This window comes from Anas acuta, chromosome 13 (genome assembly GCF_963932015.1).
Source record: "Anas acuta chromosome 13, bAnaAcu1.1, whole genome shotgun sequence".
Lineage (NCBI taxonomy): Eukaryota > Metazoa > Chordata > Aves > Anseriformes > Anatidae > Anas > Anas acuta.
This window is the reverse complement of record NC_088991.1, coordinates 8,484,830-8,507,291: the sequence shown is the minus strand read 5'-3', so window position 1 is coordinate 8,507,291 and position 22,462 is coordinate 8,484,830. Positions and strand designations below refer to the sequence as shown.

The 22,462-nt window shown below is 46.5% G+C and overlaps 1 protein-coding gene across 5 annotated transcripts in view; it reads left to right on the top strand.

Annotated features, from left to right (window-relative positions):
* The window catches only part of MAMLD1 (mastermind like domain containing 1), a 254,146-nt gene that overhangs the window by 196,651 nt on the left and 35,033 nt on the right, over nucleotides 1–22,462 (top strand). The gene's annotated exons all lie outside the window — the stretch shown is intronic.

Sequence of the window (22,462 nt, the reverse complement as noted above, 5' to 3'; positions counted from 1 at the left end):
GCCAGGCAGGAGAGTCTAATGAAAGTATTATTGTTTTAGCTTCCAGCTCCTTTGGAAGCTGAAAGCTAAATGCCTGTATTACATTCTTATTACCTATTTATCACACCATATAGCTGAGTGGATGTTTATTAAATTACATTCATGTTTAATGCCTGTTTGTATACTTTTCACTGAACGTGTTCTCAAAGGAAATTTTCTGGAAGCGTTTCAGAAATGCACAACTATTTTCCCATTCTCCTTTTATAAAGCAAAACCATTGTTGCCAACTGTCAATATACAATTGGCTTGGAAATTAAATTGTTTCCTGCTAAGCTGTAAGAACCAGCTAAACCTCCTCTATTTAATTTTGGAAATAAATATTTAAAAAGCTGAAAACACACGGTGTTCTTGGGTAGGGCTGACTCTATTCTAGTCTTTAAAAATACCCGAGATCCCAGGAGTTGGGCTTACCTAGTTTCTGCTTTAATTTAGCATTAAATTGCTTCATCAGGGATTTTACAGATGACCTTCTGTGTGTTTGTGATTCTTTTGAGAATATTTAAAATAGTACTGAATACCATCAAAGATAAGAAGTTAGGAGCCTTTTTTTTTTTATTAATCTACCTGCTTATGGTGCTTCTCCGGCGCTGCGTTCTTGTTTTCTTCTTGAAGCATCACTTTCAGTTCGTTCCACCTAGGTTCAACAAACCAAAAACCACAAAGCCAACCCAGTACAGCTTGGGTATTCCCACACAGCTCTGACCTGGAGAGCATCAGGGTCTTAAGGGCTTCCTGCGAGGGAAGAGATCAAGGGAGGGGGTAGGCTTTGCGCTTTCTTCCACCCGCAGCGCAACCCCGTGCCCACGCAGCCCGACAGCTGACGCAGCTTTGGGCAGGGTGTGAGGTTGGTGAGGACAAGGGCTGACAGCCAAGGGCTCCTGCTTGCATCTCTGCCTGCCGTCCTGAGCAGCACCTGCCTCTCCAAGCCCATGTCCCGTGCGCTGAAACCAGCAGAGAGGGGAGCCCGGCGTTTCCACAGGCCTTGTGTGCTGGGCCTGAGCTGCACAGGCCTGTGGCTGGAAACCTGTGGTGGTTTCCTCCCAGACAGGAGGTTCGACTCCTACTCTTACACCAATGGGTACAGATCCCAAGTGTGCATTCTCTCACTTCACCAAGTTACTCGGCAGCAGCGGGCCTGGCACCACAAGCTGCAGCGGCCTCAGCCTGAGGAGCGCAGCTGGCAGCCTCGGCTGCGGGGCCGGGGCACCCAGCAGCAGCACCGAGTTCCTTCCTCAAAGGCTTTGATAGCTCTTGGCTGCTCGTAGGTGAAGTTTGGCATGGGATTGTGTTAATCCATTGGTGCGGCCTATGGAGGAACGGGATGTGAACCACGCTTACTTGATTATATTTTAAGAAGTCGGAGCTGCTCTATGTGTTTCATCTCTCTGCTGTGCAGTCATACAAACACTCACTGCTCTCATGAGCAGGTTAATCACTTTCTCACTTTTATGAAAATTTTGCTGCTCTTTAAGGAGCTAATCTTTGTCACTAGTGGGTCCTAAAGATACGCAGAAAGTGCACGTGCCTTCAAGTTAGAGTGACTGAAAAATACTCTGTATAAATGAATGTCACGTCCTGCTCCTCTCGATCTTGATCTGCATTAGAAATTTTGCAAAGCAATCCAAAACACTGTCGCAATCATACTGCCTTTTTTTTTTCTTTTTAAATGGGGGTGGGGGAAACAATAAATCAGTCTCCTGGACTATGTGAAACATATGAGAAGTAGCATTTTGAACAAATTTCAGCAGGCTTATTGGGTGTTCAAATTTCAGGTGTCTCGCATTAGCAAGACATTAACATTTTAAGAGCCACTGCAAGTGTTCCTTAGATTTTATATTTATTTAAGAACATATATACAATTTCAATTAGTATATATGTTTATAGAGAGAAACAGAAACTCTATCTCTGTTAAGCATTTTAGACGTCAGAGGAATAGGCTCAGAGGAACAGGAATTTACACTGTGTTTCTTTCGGTTTTAATTCCCTGAAGTTCCTTTTCACTACTTGAACCTCTGCCCTACCTTTGAGTTCATTCAGTTTGATAAAGACTGTATGGACTAATTAGTTTTGTTTCTGATTGTGGCCGGTCTCTAATAGTTTTCATTCTTCTGGCTTCTCATATCTAGATCAATGCTTCAGTGTGTTTGCTGCAAGCAGTGCAGGGAATGATTTTTCTCTTTTCTGTACCCCATTAAAACACATTGCAGCACTTTGCTGGTCCCATGTATTGTAACGTGTAAATTATAGATCCATTTGAGTCCAAATATCTCTTCAAAACAGGGCATGCAGTTCTTTTTTGAATCATATTTATATAAGCATTGCATCGGATACATTTTTATTGTTAGGTGTAGTATAACAATACAGCAGGATTTATAGCGTTGGAAGGCAGTTGAAACATTTCCATAATACCACTATCATTTTCTGACACGTCTTCATCTCTTATCTTCTTCCAGGCATTTGTGATTGACTGTGTTCATTTTTTTGGTTAATGACGTCCTTTAAGATGAGACTGCAAATCGGTGTTTGGGCAAGTCTTTAATGAGCTTCTGTACTTTCTGATGTCATTTATCTTACTCCCCAGCAGTGTGTGCAGAGTTTGGTGAATTTGGACCGACAGTCAAGGCGCAATCCCTAACACAAGGCAGAGATCTTGTCGATCCTGCGCACAGCATGACAGCAGTGCGTGGGACTGCAAGCAAGAGCAAACCCACTGCAGGTTTCAGAGGTTTGGTCAGGGAATTCCCACGAAGATTTTGTGAACCCCATCTTGCCTGGTAAGGCACAGCCCGGGGCCCTAGGAAAAGTTCAGCGACAGCCCTGCCTGAAGTCATGGGGAGAGGGAGAAGCTTGCACGTGGAGCATTTCTCTTGCGAGAGTTTTTCGGCGGCGTATTGATTGCGCAGGTCAGTGGTGAAAGGTCAGCAGCTCTGCTGCGTCGGCAGATAGAGACAGAGGAATGGCATGTTGAGGTCACATTGGGAAGGAATTCAGTCACGCCGAAGAAAGAACGTTTTAAAGCTTTATTTACTCAAAAAGGGTCGTGAGGTATTGAGCTTGCACATTTACAAGCCTTCGGTGTAAGATTAGGAAGCCTTATACTCGGCTTTCACTGGGATTTTTCCCCTTCACTTTACAATCTGTTTTTAGAGTTGAACAATTTTTAGCTTATCACTGTAATGCCTTCGCCTGCTTTTGTTTCTTGCAAAGCATTACAAAGATATTTCTTTGTGCGAAGAAAGACTGGTAATTTTTTATGAAGTACCAGATTTCGGAGAGATTATGCTCTGATTCATTTACATTCATTTTTCTTTTCTTCGTTCCAAGTGCCTGTGGAGAGCTGAGTGCTGTTCATGCAGTTTGTTTCTATTGTGTTTTTCCTTTACGCTATTTGAAGGTAACTATTCCATGGCAGAGCTGCGATTTAACACATCTGAAAGGGAAGTTATGTTAAGGGCAGAATTTAAATCCTGCCGAAACCAGGACTCAGGTCTGAACGAGGTAATTACACTGATTATCAACCGGTGTATGCTGTGGTTTAGACAGGCCGTGTAAAAACATTCCTTTTCATTTTATTTACGCCATTAGGAATCAATTTAAATGAAAGCTAAGAGGCCATTCTGATACTTTGAAAATGTTCCTATACAAACAGCTGAAGTTCACATTTTTAACGAACCCGACACAGATTTTATTTGTGCAGATAGGGTGTGAAGTTGGTGGCTAGCTGTTCGCCTGAGCTGGGAGCTGCAACACCTTCCAATAAGCATGGTATTTCCTCAAACGCAAAGTTCTCTTCCAAACCCTCTCTGCCCCCAAATTCTGGTTAAATCAGGGAAGTTTTTGAACCTTTTCAGCACAGGGAGCCCACCTCGGGACAAGGACAGAGGGTGGAAAGGCACCTCCGCAGCCCCTTGAGGATGAGGGTGACAAAGAACATGCTTGTTTGCTGTCTCGGGTTTGGCATAAAGGTAATGAGAGAATAAGATTTGCGTTTATAGAAGATGTGAGAAAATGTTTGTGTACTGGAGACGGGGTTGCTTTGACTGATGATTTTAATATTGCCACTTATTCTGGGCTTCTAAACTCCAAAATTACATTTAAAAAAAAAAAAATCCATGTCTCTTTCTCCAGTGATTCAAAGCCCCTGAGTTTATGATCAGGGTAGGTTTTTTAATATTTTAATATTAAAACTAATAAATCCTGCCTGTTAGGTCTTCCAAGACTGCTCAGGTAGGCTGCTTCCCCCGCCATCCTTCCTGCAAAGCACTTTGTGAAGACCAACACGCATCTTTTAATGCAGCTCAGTGCAGACTCTGACATCTGCCCTAGCAGAGGTGTCCAGGAGCACATCCAGGCACCGGCGATGTCCCCACCAGGAGCTGGGGATGGTGCCCACAGCCCCCAGTGCTTTAGGACCATGGGTGTGGATGGAGGATGATGGTGTGCCCGCCAGTGGGGCCTGCATTTTGGGTGAAATTTTCAGCATACAGGGAACAAAGCTGTTCAGAGACAACACCAACGTGATGCCAAGTGCAGGGATGTGTTCTGCATGCGTGGTGCTGCTGAGATTCCCTGCATGTCTCCGTGCTGGAGGAGGGGGTAAGGGGCGTGCATTGCATAGATCAGTAGCAACTGTAGGAAAAGAAAGACCAAAGTGAAAAACAACTGAGTTTTAGTTCAGTTTATTAAGGAGGAGTCTAGAGGCCACAAGGAATGGAGTGTTACGTGCCTCTAGTTGCAGATTCACACCCCGCTCAGTCCAGAAGTAACAGCTACGTGCTGGTGCCTGAGTGCTGCTCAGTCACCTGTGAGGTATGAACTGGGGAACTGCTACACTGCTGCTAACACTGGAAAAGTACCTCCACCTCACAGGAAAAAGCCTCATTAAAAAAAAAAAATAAAAACCCCACACCACCAAGAAGCCAGCCCAGCACTCTCGCGTGGGGCAGCCCCAGGAGGGAGCTGCTGGAGAAGGCGCAGAGTTTGTGCATACCCAGCTGGCAGCCCTGGCCCCAGCACGGCCAGGAAAGCTGAGGAGCTGCAGCTCCCTCCTTGCTCATCGGGGCAGGGTCCCAAAACCTGAAGCGAAGCCTGGGGAGCAAACTCCTCCAGGCCACAGCGCAGCGACTTTGCCAGCACCGTGCCCAGAGCACCGTGACCGTGTTTGCTGGTGTGCCTGTGGAGAATCGGGGCTTTGTCTGCACAACTCCTTTCGCCTTTTCTTTTCTTTCTGAAGTTTTCAATCGCAGCCCGGGAAGGCGGGGGGCAGGGGGGCAGGCTGTAAAGATGAAGCAGCTTGTGAAAAGAAAGCTGCTGAATGGGCAGATTGTTTTATCTGGGTGGGTTTTGTGTTCCCGGCTCGGTGCTGCAAGGGAAGGTACAGTAGGAGCAGCGTCGGGGCTGCTGCCTTCCCGTGCCAGCCAGCAGCTCTCTGCTCCTCCTGCTGCTGCTGGGGCTCCAAGGCCATGAGCGTGTGCCATCTTCCTCCTCCTGCCCCGAGCTTCCAGCCTCGTGTCCCTAATGGTCCAGAAAGAAATCTGGAAAGTTGGGGACAAATCATAAACATCAGCATTCGAAGGAGGCCTGAAAACCCAGGCTGGGAGCAGGGGGTCCAACTTGGTCTGGCAGTGCCCAAGTCTTCCCCAGCTGCTTGCTGTTCCTTTGGGGAGCTCCAGGCCCTGCCATGCTCCCGACGTGAAGGGCTTTGTGCTGTGCAGGAACAGCAAAAAGGGGTGTGGGGCTTCTTTTCAAAACAAAATAAAATAAAAGTGATGGGGAATTGAGTGCCGCCGCTTCAAAGCTGCAGGGAGGGAGGGACAGGAAGGTGAGGGGGGTGTGTGTCCAGAGGAAAAAATCCTGATTAAATAAGTGCTGTTGATTTGTGGCCCTGGAAAAGAGAATTCCTTGTCTGATGCGACTGTTTGTTTTCTGGCTCTGAGCTGTGGCTGTGAGACACCAAAATCCTCCTCAGAGGTGGGGGGGAGGCAGGGGGGTGCTGGTTTCATTTGCGCTGAAATAATGATTTAAAAGGAAGGGGGGGCTTTAGCGCAGCCTGAAGTTTTCTGGCTTTCCGTCTGAGCACTGAGTGCTGCAGCATCCCCCCACCCCAAGGTAGCAACCCAGTTAGCAGGAGTCTCGGCAAACACAATGGCTCTATCTTGCTCTATTATGCCACAAAGGAGTGGCTTGCTTAATCTCCGAAATTAATAGAGCAGAGAGGAAACGGCTCTTAAAGAGATGTGTGTCTGCTTCCTTCCTGTTCATAGAACTGGGAGCCTGGGGCTCTGAGGTAATGTCATTTCACATAACTAGAGGGCTCTTCTTATAAAGGACAATTACAGTAAGTGTAGCGAGCCTGGAATTTTTGACTTTTCGGTGTATTTTTTTTCCTGCTCTGGCGGCGGGGATTTCTCTCTCAAACCTGACATATTATTTTGGTGAAAGATGATGCTGTGACAGAGCTTGCCTCACGTTGACTTTCAGGAGGTTTCTGTATTTTTTTTGGCTGCCTCTCGTAGTGGTGGCATCAGAGGGCAACCAGGCTGCTGCTCCCTTCCCTGCCATGCTTGGGGCAATAGCCAAAATTCATTTTGAGCTCCTGTCCTAGGAGCACATCAGTTCAGTCAGATGAACGGAGTGTAGCCTCGTGCAACAGCTCCTTTTTCACACCGCGTTGGCCCTTCCTAGCAGTGTGTTACTCTTGGTGTGAAGCCAAATCAACTGATAAGTAACGGACTGGGCTTCCTTGCATGTGACCAAGGCTGCTCACATCCATCCAAGCATTTTAGCTTTAGGAAAAAGACTTTGCGTGTAAACCAGTAAACCCCACCTAGCTGTTAGTGCTCCAGCGTGAGGGAGAGAGCGAGAAATGTGGCTTGCTAAGGAGCCTTCAGGACTTTAATTGCTTGAGGGAGAAGGACAGGGAGGTGAAGGACAGGTACAGTGGGGACCAGGGCTCCTGGGTACCGCGCTGCCTGCATCCCCTTTGCCCTGGGAGCAGGGGGACGATGCTCAGCGCGGTTCAGGAGGCGCCTTTCCTTGGACAGATGAAGCTTTGCTCTGCTTCCACTCTGTAACTTTTGTTAATAATTTATGTGTGATATTACACAGCAGAAATATCTCACACTGCATTTTAAACTGCTGTCTGGAGCGGCATAATGCAGCCATGTTGTGTATCTTGTGAATTTATTAAAAAAAGCAGGGATGCAAGAAATGTTTGTTTGGAGTTGCAATCGGAGGGAATCTGCCATCTAATGACTATCTGTAACATGCAGGCTGGTCCGTTCCCTGCTAGCAGCACCACGTACTTCACATATGAACAATGGTGGGTTGCTTTGCAGAAAATGTGTTTGTGATATAAAGATTATCAGTGCTGCCACCCTTCTTCCCTTCGTTTGTTACTGGACTCGCCGCAGCAAAATTGCACAGCTCCAAATGCTTTTTCATCTTTCATTCAGCTGCACGGATTGTGATGGCTGTTGCGAGCTGGGGAAAGGAGGGAGTTTCAATTTGGGGCAGTTGTGCATCTATCCACAGCTAACGAGGCCGCTAATTTCTCTGCAAATTCAATCCAGCGTTACCACAGTCTGGGCTGGAGCTTCAAGTACGCTGTTCTGCTTTTCGAGTTGTTTCTGTACCTCGGCTGTCACCTGCATGTGTTCAGCTCCGTTATTTCAGACTTTCTTTATCTGGAAGGTGAGACAGAGACCCGACTTTGTGCCGATGCTGCTCGTGGTGCTGCACGCCCCTAATGCCTTATGCATGCCCTCCGCCCTGGGCTCCTGTGTGCCATCCAGACAGGGCCCCCAGCAGCCTCCTGCCTTCTAAGGCAGTAAGAAAACCTCCAAACCACCACGTTAACAGCCTGCCCTCGGTCTCCCTGGGTTGATAAAGCTCAGCTTGAGAGTTACTACAAGCTTTTTTGGGGCAGGAATGTGAATATTACCCAGTTTGGGGCAGGTACCTCGCACCGTGTCTGTCTCAGGAGTTACTGGGATGCGTGCAGCACTGAACGAGCGCGGATGGCAGCACGGCACAAGGTGGGATCGCTACAGTTTAAAATAGAAGATGGCATAATGAAGTTCTCAGGCTAAACGCCAACGTAAAATTAGCATTTAACCTCCCCCTTAGTATTCGCCTGTTAATTGGGTGTCACCATCTACACTGGCATCGTTTTTAGAGACTGTTGCAGCAATTATAACATGATTGAAACACGTCGCCTGAAATTATAATATCCATCAATGTTTTCTCCTGGTGGGGGCTTAGATCTTCCAGCCCACAGCTGGGAATGGTGTTATTTTGCTTCTATTATAGACCTCCAGACGCATACGCAGCCCTCAGACATAGAAGAATGTGTCTGCAAAGTGAAATAATAAGCATATACTAGACGTGGGATTATAAGCCTATTTAAATGACAAGAAAAACTTGGGGGGGATAGGAGAGAAAGAAGGGAGTGAGGTGACTTGTACTGACACCCTCCTCCACCCTCAGCTAGGACTTCTCTTGCCAGGCCAGGGTTTTTCTTCTTGGAGCCTGGTCCAAGCATCCCGCAGCGGCTTGGAAAGCCAAGATTTCCTTCGAGTCCTTTCTTTGGACTTCTTTTCAACTAAATCTCACTGTGGTGCCTTTGGTGAATTTTTATGTCTAGTTTGACCAACTCGTCAAAAGTTTCCCTTTCTGGCTGCTCACCCAAAGAAGACCTGGACCCAAGCAGCTCCCCACTGTCACCGTGTCCCTCTGGGGGTCCCCGGGATGTGGGGGCCCATCTGGCTGTGTGTGGGAGCCCTGCCCTCCCCTTACCCCCAGCTCCATCTCTCTCCCCCCTCGTTGCCAGCGCAGGGCTCGGAGGCGGCTGCGGCTCGCTGCGGGCTCTGGGGTCCCGTGCCGTGCGCCACGGCAGTACCAGAAGGCAGGCAATTTGCATTTTAATAACTCCCTCATTATGTATTTGTCTGATCTTGTCAATATTTTGCATCTTTTAAATTTTGCTGACTGCAGATGCTGTGGACTATCAGGTCGATAATTAGATTGCCTGGTTTTAAACACCTCGCTTGTAAACCAGAGCAGCCCACTGCCACGGCCCGGCGCTTTGGGCGCAAAGCAGCTGTCCTGTACGTGGAAGGGAAGAGATTTGGGGAAATCACTGCTCGCAGGCTTCCTGTTGTTAGGAATTCCTTGATGAGCATACTTGAAGTGGGGGTGCTGATTCTTTTTTCAAAGCCAAAATTGCAGAAGTTAAATCTTCAGCACGGGAGGTGGCATCGCATTGCCCGTCAAGTGAGCGAGCACCGAGTTAGGATTGCCAGACTTTACCTTCAGTTTATTCTGCCTAATGAGTTTTTTTTGTTGTTATTTCACCTAAAGCTTAAGCTAACGGCAAAAACATTAAATGCAAATTGCAGCTTTAGGGCCCCCTCTGAACCTCCCCGCACAGCTTGCGCCGCAGTTGCTGCTAGGTTTGTCTTGATTGTTGTCTCAGGCTTTGGATACAAACGGTGGTGTTAGACACAGCTTTGTGTGCTCTGCAGTCGGTGGTGCTGCACGGGGGTTTTAAATGGGTCAAATACTGTGAATACAGAAGCAGCAAACTCTGTGTACGCAGGTATGGAGCTTATAAAAGATGCAGTGATCGTTCTTTCTCAGAGGAGCCCCAGAAGATGGGCAGAGGAACACCTGCTGAAATCAGCAGAAAAGTTTCCAGCCGTTTCTGCAGTTCAGGTCGAGGTGTAAAACAGCAGCGATTGCTCTGGGTAGGGAATACTGCGAAAACAGTAGCAAAGAGAGATTTTCAGGGAGAAAAAGACTGGCTCCTGCTTTTATTTGAAAGATATCACTGATGAGCACTGAGGTACCCTGAGAGAAACGTGTTTGATCCAAGAGGCAGTGGAGAGCCTGGACCCGAGACCTGCAATTGGCATCATCAGGTGGCAAAGTGGGCTCCAGGGTACATCTGTGGGCACCAGGAGAAGTGCACGCAGAAGGGAAGTTTTGCTCCTTTAAATCCATAGCAGGAACCAGGGGAGAGTTGTATGCAGGTGCTTTGGAGAGGGAGGCAGGGCAGCGTGAGCGGTTGCATTATTTCTCTGACTGTAAATAGCTTTTTGTTCAGCATGGAAAGACAGCAGCTCTTCCTGGGATTGTTTGCCATCCTCACGTGACGGCTTGATGGTTCAGCTCAGTAATGGAGCAGGTTTCCATTAAACGTGTTCAGCTGCTTGGCACTGGTGTGCTTCGGAAACCAGGACTGCATTATGTGCTGGTGAGGGCTGCTGTCGCTTTCTCATGTGGAGAAAAGCATAAACACATTTTTAAGAGGCAACAAAAATTCCTCCTTGTTCTTGGGCTGCCCTTACTGTTGAGCACAAACCATCAGCAAGTTTAGGGCATGCAAGAAGTTTGCTCGCCTTCCCTCCCTCCTGCTCAAGGCAAGAGCTCGTGGGGATTTTAGAAACACAAGTTGAATCTCTTATTTTCAGAAACCCCGAACTAAAAGAGCACCACAAGAGAGCCGCATCCTCACACCTGCTGCAAGTCCTGCCGGGCCTCATGCTTTGCCATCGGTACTTGCAGCTCTTGCCCCACAGTTCGGGCTCCCATTCCTCGTTAGAAATGCTGTATCATAAACGAGCAGCGTTTGTTTTCAGGGAGTTGCTCATGTTGACACTTCTGAGTTGGTGTCTGTCTCGCTACAGAACAGATTTATCTCACGAAAATAAGGAAACGCCACGCAGAGCAACACGCCGTGTGCTGCTGGGAAAAGAAACTTCCTTAAATGCAAAGTCCACCCTCGTGTAACCCTGCTTCTCCCATGTGTTTGTTATTCTTGGTGTCTGGTTAAGCAGTAGTGGAGGTCTTCTTAAGCAGTAGTGGGCTCAGTGTTGAGAGTTACTTCTGACAGCCGTGACAAGAGGTAGCACGGGCTGGATTCCTCACAAGTGATCGGCAGCGTAAATGGCGTGGTGAAGGTGCTGGATGGTCTTTTATGAGCTGTAAATTCACTAATGATATAATGATATAATCAATATAATGATATATTGGCTGTTTGCTTGGCAATCAATAGAAAACACAAAAAGGTGAGATAACGGTTGTACAAAGACAGGAGTAATCCGGGAAGAAGGAGATTATTTTTTTCATTTGAGGACTGATAAGTTGTGGTGTGCTTTTCCTTCAAAGATACACTTGACATTTATCTTTCCTTGTTCTTATGTAATTAATGGGGAGGCAAAACAGGAAAACTGCATTTCAGTTCAAGGTGTTGAAGAAGAAAAGAGGGGCAGTTTTGTCAGAGAAGCATGCTGAGTCTCATTGCACCTCCTCACTCCTTATGCTGTGATCCGCACCTGTGATTATAAAATGCTGCCAGGTTAGTAAAGTGCTTTTTTACATCCGCTGTCCAAATGATTGTGCAAAGAAGCAAGGTGAAGGACTCTGTCTTCATTGTTTTTTCCGCCTTGGATTTTTTAAAGGAAGCGAATTTAAGATGAACATGAAAGGGAGAAATCTCATAGCTGAAGCCTAACTGCTGGGTTTAATCATAGTATGCTTTTTTGGGGCATCGGCACCTTTTGTGTCTGTACAGAGCTCCAGAAATATCGGTTCTTAGCACAGGTACCAGAAGGAGTGCAAAATAGGTTGAGGTTTTTAATTTTTTTGTGGTTCTTAAAAAAAAAAAAAAAAGGTTGGAAATGTTCAATTTGTGTCAGCGTTGAATACAAATAGGCATGAAACAGGGTGTCAAGCCTCCTTTATAAAAAATAAAATAAAATAAATTAGGCAAGGTATTCAGGTTTTTATTTGTACTTGGCCCTATGTCAGCTTCAGAAGTGTGTAAGCAAGGCTGTACAAGTGCAAGGCCAGGTGCCGGTGCTGCTCAGACACGGCACGGAGCGGAGGGGGAGAAGTGCTGTGATACGTGAGGCTGACGTTTCCTGCCCGTTTCCTACACCACGTCGGGTGAATCCGGGAGCTGAAGCAGAGGAAACCAGGTACAGTTTCTCCACAGTCCCCGCAAGCAACCTCAGTGGGAAGTAGGTTTGGTTTGAAGCTCTGTGCCCCAAGGCAGCCGCACGGCTGGCGGAGGGGCTGCCCGTGCCACCAGCTGGTGGTGGTGATGGTGACAGCAGGGGTGGCTCTGCTGGAGCTGGTGCTGGGTCAGACGTTCAGTGTTGCAACTGAGAAGTCGGCTCCATTGGGATCTTGGGAACGGGAGGCTTACGAAACGCGTGTCGAGGCTCAGTGATGCATGCTGCAAATATTGTCGGGGCCCAGGCTGAGCTGGCAGGAGCTTCGCATAGCGATGGGGATGGAGGTGAGGGGTTACAGCCACGGCAGGCGCTTGGAAGTAATCGAGTTAGTCCTTTTGGAGAAGCTTCCCTCAGCTGCGTTCCCTGCTGCAGAGCAGTAGGTGACAGCCCCTGTGCCACCGAAATGCGAGGCTGCCCTCCACCACTGCCAGCTCCAGGCAGAAGGGCTGCAGTCGCCTCAGGCAGCTCTCTGGAAACGAAGGGGCCCTCTGCTCCCTGGGCTGGGGTTAAACTGGCGCTCCTGCAGTTCCCTTAACACCCTTCAGCTGGAAGGTGGACACAGTGCTGTTTATTACGGCTTTTTTGACTAACTGGAGTACTTCCAGTAAATCCAAGCGTTTGCTCCCAGTTTTGGAGGCCCAAGCAGTTCTCCAGCAGCGCTCGGCACGGCCGTCCGACGTGACCGGCGTTTCCTGATCGTTGCAGCAGTTATGTCCCCACCAGGCCACCTAACTGTAACTGAAAGAGGAAGTTTCTTCCCTTCTTTCAGAAAAAAAATGAAAGTTAGTGGCCCTTTAGCTCTGTTTTCCTTCAGGTTTGCAGAGTTTGCTGGAAGTGCCCACGTGTGGCTCTCCTGGGCTGCTTCCCAGGCAAGTCGGATTCCTCCTGCCCCTTCCCAAGGGGGCACCGAGGGCATCCCCACGCACACATCTGTGGGCAGCTCGAGCTCACGGTGGAGAAATAGTTGTATTCTTGACAAATCAGTGGATTTGGTGACAGCTGAGCTAAGCTGACACAGAAAAAGAGCGTTAGCATTTTTACCTTCATCACTTTCCAACACTGGGAGAAAAAATACGTTCATGGGCTTGAAGACTTTAAGGGGAAGTAGTGTAATTCTTGTGGGTAAACTGAAATGTCATAACTAAAAGACAACAACAGTTTTTTTATCCCAAACTAGGTTCATGTAGTTCAAATGCTCTGACCTTTAAAGAACGTGTTTGCTCATCTCTAGAAGCATGTCTGTATTAGAAAATGGAAGGGTAATTTACTGTTGATGACCAGAATTATGCAGCGAGTTTTCCTCTGGTATCCCTGCTGCTTAGGAAGGCCAAACCTTGCAAACTACGGTCCTGAGTTGAGAAGCCCTCAGCAGGATGAAGGGGATGGGATGCCAGCCTCACATCTGGGCACGGGGAAGCCTCCACTTGTTTAAAAATTAAGTCTTGTAAGGAAGGGCTCAGAAAAAAAACAAACTACCAGTGTTTTTTTCTTTTCTCCTTAACCTAACGCTGCTGTTACATAATGTGAGTACCTCAAATGAATAGCTCTGATATTCTTGATAGAAGACGTGCTGTATGGAAAAGAGGAGAGGAGATCTGCAGACGTGTGCTGCAGACCCAACACCCAGTAAGTGCTGCAGCCCAGCTGCTGCTGCCTGCGCATCTCAGCCTTGCTCTGCTGCCACCCTCCTGGCCCTGGGGCTGCTTCCCCTGGTCGCACACCTCCCAGGAGCACGGCCATACCCGCGGCAGGGCAGAGGGAACTGCTGAACACAAGTCTGTTTGGAAAGCCCCCGTATCATCTGAAGGACTTTAATAACAGCATTTGAAAGGCTGTGGTAATGGGAGAGAAAGGAAGTGTAGATGGGGAGATGGAGAGCCTGTTTGTGAAGCACTCACAAGGTCTAAGGTTTTCTAAGGGGTTTCATGTTGTCCCCTTAAAATTAAATTGGAGCCAACAAGCTCAGCTAGGCTCATCTGCAGACCTCAGCTAAGGTATTTTATGAAAAAATAGTTCCTTTATGTAGTTCCTTTCCCTTCACCTTAACAGCATACCTGGGACTCCCTAAGTGCTCCCTCTGTACGTCAAGATACTAGAGGCTGTTGTCTCTGCATGCAGCTCCAGCTCTGTGGAAACCATTTCAGATTCGAAGTTTCAGAGATCAATCATCTGATTAGTACAGCCATTCCCATGACGAGTTCTTTCTCTCTTTGTGGTAAACCTGCAGTTTTGAAACACCTCATCCAGATGACTCTAAAATGCTTCCTCCACACTCAGACTTGACCCAGCTGCTATGGTTGCATCTTGGAACTGGTGATGTTGTAGACATTTTCAAAAATACCTCCAGAGAACGAAGGAACAGGCTTGGGGGCAACCCAAACCTTCCTGGAGGCTCCCATGGGACAGTCTGGCTGCAGTCAGCAGTCAGGTTTAAGCTCTTCCTCCCCAGCACCCCTGCAGTACATCTCTTTCATGGCTCTACACAGAGACCAGGACCACATAAAGTATTCCCGAACCGAGCAACGTGCTTCATTCTGTGTATTGAAAACTACCTCTTCTGTTATGACAGATAACTGCAGTCTGGCTACAAAATCTGTAACAGGGATTGGTAACCCTCCAGGATGATACTTGGCACTCAAGAGCTAACACATGTTTTTGTTTCATGAGCATGAGCCTAATAAAATGGCTCACTGGTTTAAGATGCCTCTTTGTAAAAACAAGACACAGTTGGATTTAGAAATTGTGATGATTTGGCAAGTTCAATTATTAACTTCTCGTGCAGGGTTAAACTTTGACCAGAAATTTGCCATGAACTCATGGGCACATCCTGCTAGGAAACAACGTGCAGAAATCCTTCACTGTCCTCCTTGATTTATCTGCACAGAGCACAGCCAGGGTGTAGAGCTGTATTTTCCCCCCGAGGAAGTCACAGCAACCTCCGTCCCCTCTGCAGGGCAGAATGCTCTCCTGTTTGCATGTTTTAATCCTTCGATGCAGTTCTGCTCTGCTCCGGACAGTAGGAAACCTTGTCTGGCCATGGCTTGGCCTCTCATATAGTCTGCTTTCACCATGTTTCAGGAGAAAAATTGAACGTGATGAAGATCCTGAGCTATGTTAGCTATGCAGTGTCCTCTGGGATTGTTTTTTGAACACAGCAGCTAAAGATAGAAGTGCACCACAGAGATGCTAAAAATACTGCCCAACTCTACGGTTGTTGTTTAGCATTTGGAGTGCTATAGTTGGCCGTACGCAGACAAAGGGAAGATGCAGTTCTGCAATTTGAATATGCAAATGAAATCCTGAGCTTGCAAATGTGCAATCATATGCTTGAATCTGAAAAGCCTGCTTGTATTCCTGAAGTTAAGCCCTGGCGAGATTAAGAGTTTAATCAGTCAAATACAGTGTCACCAGAAGTTCGTGTGATTGCAGGGCGCTGTGGAGGCTTTACTTGAAAACACACACCAAAAAAATCGCCGTGCGTGATTAAGATCAGATTTGTACATTCCACATGTTGATACTCGGAACAATGCTCTCTCATAAATCATCTCTTATTAACAGCAGGTTGCAAACTGTTTCTTCTTTACGTTTATGTGCATGATATAGTAAACATTGTTTTAATATCAGTGGGAACACACGCTATGCTTCATAGCCTTCAACTGTGTGACCTTTAAAGGCAGAACAAAGGCTTAGGAATTAGAGTTTACATAAAACCGAGAAGTGTGGAGAGCTTGAAAGGCTGGGTAATTCACTTCTGCAGCAAGAACACCATTTTCTCTAACATTGTTTGCACAAGTCAGCATTTATGTTGTCAATTTGCAGTGATGAATGTGTGATTAACACTGCATCTAGGACAGAGGGGAACTGGTATCTGTAACAAGTTGAGAGGATCTGTGGTTAAAATCTGAGTAACCGAAGCACTGCATGTTCTGCTGGAGAGAATTCCTCCAAATCCTGCGTATTTTCAATTCACTCCTTTAGTTAATAAAAGAGCAAAGAGTGGCATCGCATCCCTGCAGAAGCCAGTGTCCTAAAATAAACATTCAAGTGAGGCCAGGATTTCAGCAGCTTTATACAGGACGAGGGCTTCAGGGCTGGGGTGATGGTGCCTTTGGTTGTGTTTTTTTAGCACCAGTGTTTTGCAGCAGCCCTTTAAAGGTCCCCGGGTAAGTAAGAGATAGCGCTGGAGGAGTGTGTGCTGTAGGAGGCTGGTCCGGTCAGCTCACCGGTGCAGGAAGGAAGGCTGCAAATAACAGGCTGCCAACGAGCTGTGTGCCTGTTCCAGAGTGGGTACACTGAGCATGGCAGAGCTGCTGGGCAGGGAAAGATGGAGGCTTCAAAAGGAAGCTGTCAGAGACAAATATTCACTGCCAGACTCTTCTGCTGTACCAGGCACCCTGCTCCTGGCTGTGTCAGGCTCTCTACACCCAAGTTCAGCGGGAGATTCACTGGGTTCATGAGCTTTTTACTCTAACTGAGGTTTGTTTTTATGGTTCTGTATTAATCAATATCCTGCTTGTTGTTTAATTTATTGAAGCACAGAGGAACAAAAGCATGGGGTGAATGTGTTGGGGAGGAGCCATTCGGAGCATTGCCTTCACTTACCCATTTGTTCCATCTTCCCTAAGAGTTGTACTCCTGTTTCTGATGCCACTTAGGAAAAAATTGAAACTGCTCTTCTGGATGCTTTGTCCCCTAAGCCTAGTGGAGAGCTCTGGGTGCAGTAATGCATTACTTCCCAGTACAGAAAGCAAGCAGGCCACTTAGCGGTCTGATATAAGGCCACACGGCATTAGCATTCAAGTACGGCCTCGCAGGTAAGGTTGGAGCTATTATTCTTTGGGGGAGTAAGCGTAAGTACTTCAGCTGTTGAAACAGAGCTGCCTTTTTCCAGACTGAAATCCCATTGTTTCTTATTGCTCCGAGAACCTGAGAGCTTTCTGGCCCCAGGTTTGACCTAATTGAAGGCTTTGCCTGCAGGCTGTTAATTCCCCAACGATACCTTTTGACAAAATGGAACCTGTAGCTTGAGAGAAATGCAGGAGGTAAATCTTCTGGGGTTTGAACAAATAATGCAATACCTAGCAGAAAAAAAAAAAGAAAGAAAAAATAAATAAAAAAGACTAACTGGATTTTATCTGATTATCTAGTAAATGGTAAACCTACTTCACGATTTATGAACGTATACAGTCTCCTATAGTTAGCTCCTGCTAACCTATGGTCATTGCATAACTGTGCCAGTGTCAGGGGCTAGAAAAGAAGGAAAAATATCTTTCAAATCCCAAAAGACCCAAGTAGCAAAACCATCACTTTTTGCTCAGTGATCTGCAATTCTCCAGCCTAGCTATTGCCGTGAGAAATTAATGTAGTCTACAAAATTACTGCAAAGTGTTCCATAGGACTTTGAAATTAATGGACTATAAAAAAAGATATAAAACAATACTGCTGGTATTAAAACAGAGGTAAGATGAGGTAATACTGATGGAAAGGCGTTGAGCCTCAGATTGATCTTGATTTACGGCCAGATAGGAAAGAAACGCTCTTGTACTACAGCTTAAAACCCGAAAGGCAGAGAACTTCTCCTGTCTTCAGCTGTCTCATTAATAGCACTTGTCATTACATGGAATGTGGAAACTGCAGCCAGACAATATGTATGGCGTGATTGCTGCAAGTCTTCGGATGACTAATTAAGAGGCATCTGCACAGAGATCTCCTGCTAGCAGTACAACACAGGAGCAGGCAGTAGTCCTGTTCCTCCAGATCCATTTGTCAACAGCAATTTTTCCCCTGGAAAAATTTCCATTTTTAACAACGCCATTAATACTGAAAGCAGATGAATTGCTAAGGAAAGACAAGATAGGAAGATGCTGAATGTTTGTTTTGGTAGGGCAGCTATCCCTTAGTGCCTTTTAAATGAGATTGGTAGTTCTGTCTGCCCTGAAAAGTAGCAAAACTAACTGCTGGATCTTCTTTAAAATGTATATTTTTTTTAATTATTATTTTTTCTCTACAATGAATGCTACTTTGTCTCTTCTATGTGGCCAGTTTTTCTGGGATGGAGAAATAGGTATATTTTTTGCCCATGTACTTTTTCTATCCTTGGAACCGATCCTACCTCGATCCTACTTTGGCATTAGGGATGTTGCCCATCATTTTAGACGAGGGTCTAAACCTCGTCTAAAACCTTGTTCACAAACTTGCCGTTGTGTAGCCCATGAGATCTTCCAGCTGAGAGCAGGATGTGGATCAGCTGTATTTCTGTCAATATGAGCCTAACTGCATTCACACAAATCAGTACGAGAAAATCATATTTGTAGTATTTCCTTCCCTTTAATGTTTGGTTAAGATTTATAGAAAAGGTAATACGTAACAGCCTTGGTAATCCAGGTTGAATTTCCTGTTAGTTTCTGCGGTTTAAGCTTATTGTAAGATCACATCTTTCTGGTTTTGTATTGTCATGATGTTTTGGATTTTTGTGCTTACCAGCCAAAGCATGCAGTTCTAGGTATTGGCAGCCAGGATTACTTCCTACACTGCATGGTTACGTGGAAAAGGAGGCAAAAGATGAAAGAAAGTGACAGATCAGCAGTCACCGCATAAAAGTGCACATACGTTAAGTAGCAGCAGTTTTGTTCTTTCTCTTTCAACATAGACTGGGGTTCCTTCGAAGATACGCACTGATGTCTTGAGGGAATAACGTGAGAAGATCACAATGAGTGGTGGCGGTCACGGGGAAAGGGTCACAGCAAGCTTGTGTCAAGCAAACTGGTGTTTGCTGTGCTGACGGGAGATGTAGTTACACACATGGAGCAGCAGTGTTTGGGAGTCATTCTGCATCTGTACAGCCTAAGCAGCAATTTCCAATCTATGTTAATATGCCTCTTTTAAAGATGGCAGATTTCATATCACCACTGTAAATTACACACTGGGGAGAAGCCCTAGTTCCAGGTAAAAATTATCCACATAATACATGCAAGCTAGCCAATAACCCATGTGCTTTCATGGTTAAATAACTGCTTACATCCCCGGTTCCTCTTCCTACATCCTCCCCTCCAATTGCCTATTTCCATGAGCGTGATGAATAGAAGGAAATCCAACCCTGTGCATTTTCCCTGTTCATAATCTTTTCTCTGCTACCACACCTCATTGTGAATTGATCTGCCACCTTTCCAGCTTGCAAATACCCAACAGACCCCAAAGCAGACTTTTCTCTTGTACTTCTTAGCTTATTATTATTTTTAAGCCCAGCAAAACACATCTCTGGTAGCTTGGAATCACATTCTGATCTCTTTCCTGGCAATGTGAAATGACAGCTTTAAGTCCACCCATGCTGAAATCCCTTGAAATCAGGAGGGTCAACCAGCCTGAAGCAGTAGGAAAAATCAGGTTTTAGTTTATGCTTAATCTTAGCATGAAGACAGCAAATGGTGGTTTCAGTTGCCTAAGCCCCCTTGAGTTCTCCTTGTAGCCTGAGATGTGGAAGCATACTTCTTGGTGGTAGTCATGGACTGCTTTGGCTACTCGCTGTATGCCTCAGCAGGAAGCATTTCTTCTTGGATTCTGATATATAATGCAAGTTTCTGTTACCAAACGGCAACCAGCATGCACAAATGCAAATCTGCAGATGTGCTAAATGCACTTAATGCAGTGCCAGGTTCTGCTGTTGTTAAATGGGATCTCTGCCCATGAGCATTTGGGTTTTGTTGCTCATGTGCAAGCCAGCTTGCTACTGAAAGCAGCACGTCTGATAGTTCAAGCAGGGCTACAAGTAACTGCTGCCATTTAAAAGGTAATGTTATATCAAATCCACTTGCTAGCCTCCAAACACACAGTAGAATTCTCACCTTTTTCACAATCTGTCCGCAAAGATTAGCAGGTCATTAAAATTAGATTTTGGAGAAATGAGCAATATAGAGCACAGACCTTTCAACTTGTATATTTAAGGCACAGGAGAAAAATTGTGAAGTTTTCTTGTTTTATATGGAAAATTGCCAGTTTCATTTTCTCATTACATGACTGTTTTTGTCAGAACAGATAGAAACATTTCGGGCTGATGGGCAGATAGCTCTCGCTGAAGCTTGTTGAAGCCACAGAGACTGAAGTCTTGATGGCTGAATGCTGCAAACAGTTTGCCTCTGGCAAATACATGCTTCCAGTTTTGGCAGTGTCTAGTGTTTGAAAGAGACAGAGAGTGAAAGGTTCTCTGGTCAGTTCAGTTGAGCAAATCTCAGATTTTATACTTTGCAGAGGGGAAAAAACAGTCTGCAATGTATCTTGAAAAATAGGAGAGTTGGAGACCCAGTCTGCTGTGGGGTCTCAAGGGGATGCTGGAGAAGCCAACACGTGGGTTTTCCCAAGAGTTACAAGGGTCCTAGGACTCCTAGTGAAAAAAAAAGTTATCTGACTCCCATTTTGGGTATCCCAGATCAATATATTTAATGCTAAGTCAAGAGGGTCTCCAACAGTGATGGGCTGTGCTGGGGATGGAGGGAGCTGGAATAGACATCGAAGGAGAACGCCGTGAGGGCTCTACAGAAGTGGTTTCAAAATGGCAGTGTCTCACTGGGCTCAGTTCTTGTGCGAAGAGGCTGCGTAGGTGTGGGAATCGCTGCTGTAGGTTGGATGGCTCAGTGGCAGCGAGTGGGGTGGGGTGGTTGCAGATCAATAATCAGCACCCTGCGGTTGCTCTAAATCAAGGTTTGAATCTCTGACAGAGGCTGCAGAAACCAGGAAGAGGCACAGAAATACCTCACCTAACAGTTTTCCTTTCTCATTTCTGCTTTACGCTGTCCTAAATAGGAATCTCCTGTTAGATTCAGCTTTTTTTTTTTTTTTTCTCTCTCTGATGGAAGGGGGATGAAAGGCACAGCAAGGCTCTCCCCAGCTCTTGGCCGTGGTGGCCCTTTCCTCCCAGCCACCCTGCAGGCACGAAGGGACAAGAGAGTTAGCACGGGCTGGCAGCAGGGCTATGGGGCAACCTGGGTCACACAGAGCCGGCAGGGTAACTGAGGACAGTTTTGGGATTAAAGTAAGAAAGGAAACGCAGTGCTGGCGAGGCTCTGAGCCAACCGGGAGAAGCTCATGCGGCATGTTACTAAAATCCGACGGCACCACCACGGTGTGTATCTATGGACAATTCGATCTCTCTGCTTCATTTATTGCCACTTCCAGCCTGTGCTGAGAAGCAGCAAGGTGCTGGGGGCTGGCACCATTGCCTGTGTTTGGGAAGAAGTGGGCAGAGGATGCTGTGGGGGCACAGCGAGGCAAGGCCGGGGCAGCCGGGCCCAGCGCGCCAGCCCTTGGCCTGCGGGCGCTCTGCCCACACACGGGGCTTCGCTGCTGTGAGCAGAGGTAATGTGTGACAAATCAGGGGTTTGTAACCGCGCTGTAGAGCTGCCCGAGAAGGAGCAGTGTAAACAGTTATTATTTATTGTTATACTACCAGTAGGAGCTAGCAGTGCGACGCATTTGTAACTTGGGCCTGTTGGTTTTGAGGGGGCAGCAGTGCCGGGGTCATGGTGTGCTCGCTTCCAAAGCAAACCTGAGAGCATGGGCACCTCAAAATCGGATGTTGCCCAAAGTGGAGAGCCTGCCTTCATTTCCCAGCTATTGCCCAGGAGAATTTAGCACGTTCATGCTAATTTAGTGCAGTGAATTTTGACAAGGTCACAAGAGCCCACTTGTTGCTTGGCTGCATAGCCCTTGTTTGCACGTATGGGGCTTTCCCATATGCAGCCACATACAGCTCCCAGCCACCCTAAGTGTGTGTGTGTGTTACATGTTTATGAAATATTTATATTCACTTCCCAGTATTCAGTTTGGAACGAAGCTGCAGTACACTACTCTGCAGAGAAAGGGAAAGAACATATTTTGGGGCTCTCCTCATTTCTCCTGATTTTGTCAAGTAGCATAAACCCTCTCAAAAGAAGGAGAGAAAGTTGAAATAAATTAGCTCTCTTCTAGGAAAATCTATGGCTAAATGAGGGAAATGTGCAATAAAAATGGCTTTTGTAAGGGAAGAGTCTAGAAAAGGATAGAGGTGCTTTACAGAGATGATGGTCTTGAGATGTCTGAGCGTGCTAGAGGAATGATCTGCAACTAGTTGCTGCTTGAATGAGTTTGGTCAGGAGCTCCTGGTCCTAAAAGTCATTGTGCCTCAGTGGTGATGGTGTGGTTGAGTGAGCCCATGTCCCTGAGACACAAAACTGTGTTTCTGTCCCCTGTACTTGTCCATGTTGCTGCAGGGGTACATGAATGGAGAGCATCCACAGGGGAGCTAGGAAGATGTGCTGGCTCCTAGCAGAGACCGCAGCAGCACAGCGTGCGGTATGGGAGGAGCAGTCATGTGCATTCAAGTGGGGAGTATTTAAGCAAAGCTTTCAGCTAGTCCACGGCGAAATATTGTC